Genomic DNA, 4,044 nt, shown 5'->3' with positions numbered 1-4,044 from the left:
CTCCAGCACCCCAACAGAGACATGCTGTTCTCCGGCACCCCAACAGAGACCTGCTGTTCTCGGGCACCCCAACAGAGACGTGCTGTTCTCCGGCACCCCAACAGTTCTCCGGCACCCCAACAGAGATGTGCTGTTCTCCGGCACCCCAACAGAGACGTGCTGTTCTCCGGCACCCCAACAGTTCTCGGGCACCGGAACAGAAACGTGCTGTTCTCCGGCACCCCAACAGTTCTCGGGCACCCCAACAGAGACGTGCTGTTCTCTGGCACCCCAACAGTTCTCCGGCACCCCAACAGAGACGTGCTGTTCTCCAGCACCCCAACAGAGACGTGCTGTTCTCCGGCACCCCAACAGTTCTCCGGCACCCCAACAGAGACGTGCTGTTCTCCGGCACCCCAACAGAGACGTGCTGTTCTCGGGCAACCCAACAGGAAGCACCACGATTGGTTTGATGAGAACAACTCTGATATCGTCACCTTTCTCAAGCAGGAACAGGAAGCCTTTGCAAGCTGGCTCAGTGACGAGCAGTCAATCTCCAAACACGATGGACTGAGCACCTCCATAGTAGGGTCCTGGCTGAGCTGCGGAAGATAACAGATCAGCGGTGGGATGCCAAAGCAGCAGAGCTTCAGCACTACGCTGACCAGAACAGCACACAGAAGTTTTTGATAGTCTAAAGTCAGCGTACGGACCTTCCTCCGCTCCTTGGATAGCACACTGTCAAAGGCAACATTGTCCAATGCTGGACAGTCCCATTTCAACCAGTTGCTGAACAGGCCATCCCAGATAGAGGAGCAGGCCATAGAAGACATGTCCTTGATGATCCCCCACACTGGCAGTCAACCAGCTGCAGCCAGCTAAGGCCCCTGGCCCGGACGGGATCCCACCAGAAGTCTTCAAGGAGGGTTGTGAAGCCCTTCCGCAGAGGCTGACAGAGCTCGTGCAGCAGTTCTGGGAGAAAGCCTGTGTACCACAGGACTTTACGGATGCAGACATCGTCCATCTGTACAAGAACATGTGGGACAGGGTGTCCTGTGACCCCGGGAAGATCATGGCCAGTATCGTACTGAACAGGATTACCTCTCACCTCCTGGATGACATTGTCCATGAGAGCCAGTGTGGTTTCAGATCTAACAGAGGGACAGTGGACATGATCTTTGCTGTCAGACAGATCCCGGTGAATTGCCAGGAACAGAGTCTGTACATCCTCTTTGTGGACCTGATGAAGGGATTCGCTACCGTCAGTCACACAGACTTTTGGCGCATCCTTCCCGAGTTAGGCTGATGAGCATTGTCAGGTCATTCCACGATGGAATGATGGCCAGGGTCATCGAAAATGGCTGCATCTCTGACCACTTCCGCGTAACTAATGGTGTCCAGCAGGGCTGTGTCCTCGTGCCTACTCTGCTCAGCCTGCTGTTTGCCATGATACTGTTCTCTGCTCTCTCACAGACCAATGCAGGAATAACAACTCGTTACAGGACTGATGTACGCTTCTTTGATCTGTGACGCCTCAAGACCAAGACCAAAGTGCTGGAAGTAATAGTTACGAGACCTCTTTGCAGATGACAGCAATCTTACAGCGCACTGTGAAAGGGACCTGCAAGACCTCACCGTGGCAGCAGGAAAATTCAGCCTAACCATCAGCCTGCAGAAGACAGAAGTTCTACTTCAGCCCGCATCCCATACCAACCCTGTGGAACCACGAATTGAGAGTGAAGGCACACAACTCAACAATGCTGTTGCCTTCACCTACCTCACCTCCTCCTGCAGTCTAGATCGACGGGTCTCAAACAGACCTGCAGAAGTCGGGGCATCCTTTGGCAGGCTATGGACACGTGTGTTGAGAGAAAATGGCATCGGGCTGAAGACCAAGATGGCAGTCTACAGAACAATCGTCCTGACATCTCTGCCATACGTCTGTGAAACACGGACCCCATACCGCAGGCACATCAAGATGCTTGACCAGTTCCACCAGCAATGCCTTTGCAAGATCACGGGCATCATGGGCGAGGCAGAGTCCTCACCACAGAAGTCCTACGAAGGACCAAGAGCTCTGGCACAGAGACACTGATCATGAAGGCTTAACTTCAATGGTGGTCCAGACAACCGACTTCCAAAGATGGTGTTCTTTTCCGAGCTGGCACATGGCACCAGAAAGAAGGGAGGTCCCACAAAGACTGCATGAAAGTGTCCTTGAAGGCATGCAATATCCCTGTGTCTGGTTGGAAGGCCTTGGCCAAAGACTGCAACGCCTGGCAGTCAATACCAGGACTGCAAGGAGAGTGGACCCAACTCTTCAATGGCCGTAATGTGTCCGACCTGTGGGTGCACCTGGGATTTGCTCTCATCAGAGGTGTTACTGATGTCATTGTCGTTCCTGACGGACTTCCAAGAAGAAGAAGAAATCAGATGGAGTTAAACTGCTGCAGGATGCTGTCACGTGTGGGATTGTTTCTAGTTCCTCTGTATTATCACCTTGAATCTGTTGGTCTTTTATTATGTATTTTTGATTTTTTTTGTGTTAATCATCTGGTACTGTATTGACACAAGGAACCCTGTTTCTGGGAAGAACTCTCCAACTTCATTCAACACTTCCTTGTCGACATCTGCTCTGCTCAGACCATGGGGATGTCTTCCATGGAGGGTCATACTCTTCCACTGGTCAACTGTTTTCTTCTGCAGTGATAATTTCTTCACTTTGCTGGGTTGTACTTTCATTTAAGTCTGTACTTAGTAATAGTTCAATAGTTCAATTTAATGTCAGAGAATGTATACAATATAGAACCTGAATTTCTTGTCCTTTGCAGATATCCATGAAAACAGAAGAGTGCCCCAAAGAATGAGTAACAGTAAAAAATGTTTGAACCCCCAAAGCTCCCCCCTCCCCCAGCAGCACAGAAATGGCCCTCCCCTCCCCTACTTCAGCAAAAACACATCAGCTCCCCCCACCCAGCAAGCAACAGAAAAGCCCTAAGAAAGACCATGATCTGCAGTACAACAAAAACTAATCGTTCACCCAACAACTTGAAATACCACAGGTCCCCTCTCTCCCTAATAAAGGGGCAGAGAGATGTCACCCTTTCACAGCGAGAGGGGAGACCACAAAGGACAAACAACTCGCTGATTTTTACTTTTTTCCCCGTCCTTTGACTCAAGAATCAGCAACAAACTCTCCCCCAATAACAAGAGAATGAGTGCGTCATTTGCTGAGTACAGAGCCCCCGCCAGCTGATCGACTGTTCCCGATGGTCCATTTTCTCCCACAGTGCTTCAGTCTGCGGGAGAAATAGAACCACCTTGTCCCCACGGCTGTGAAGCTTGGAATCACAAAGGCACCCTTGTTTTCTAGAAAACGCCGTTGGGATTTTGAAAAATGGCTACAAAGAACCCAAGTTTGAGTATAGCTGTAGGTCAGGGTCTTGGACAGAACCCCATGGAGAGCTGAATCCTGTTTTGTTGATGGAAAATATATCCTTAGAAGTTTTATCTGTTGTGTAAATTTTTAATATCTGTTATTCCTCTTCCTCCTCTTGTCCTAAGTAATGTTAATCCTAAGTAGTATCAGTTCTATCTTAAGTAATGCCAGTCCTGAAGAAAGGTCTTGGCCCAAAATTTAATACCACCATTCCCACAATCCTGATTGAGAAGTAGCAGAACCTGGGCCTCTGTACCTCCCTCTGTAATTGGATCCTTGACTTCCTAACCGGAAGACTACAATCTGTGCGGATTGCTGATAAATCTCCTCCTCACTGACGATCAACACTGGCACACCTCAGGGGTGTGTGCTTAGCCCACTGCTCTACTCTCTCTATACACATGACTGTGTGGCTAGGCATTGCTCAAATACCATTTATAAATTTGCTGACGATACAACCATTGTTGGTGACGAGAGGGCGTACAGGAGTGAGATATGCCAACTAGTGGAGTGGTGTCACAGCAACAACCTGGCACTCAACATCAGTAAGACGAAAGAGCTGATTGTGGACTTCAGGAAGGTTCAGACGAAGGAACGCATACCAATCCTCAGAGGGATCAGAAGTG

Source organism: Hemitrygon akajei, chromosome 25, assembly GCF_048418815.1.
Source record: "Hemitrygon akajei chromosome 25, sHemAka1.3, whole genome shotgun sequence".
Lineage (NCBI taxonomy): Eukaryota > Metazoa > Chordata > Chondrichthyes > Myliobatiformes > Dasyatidae > Hemitrygon > Hemitrygon akajei.
The sequence above is the reverse complement of the archived record's forward strand: the minus strand, read 5'-3'. Positions refer to the sequence as shown.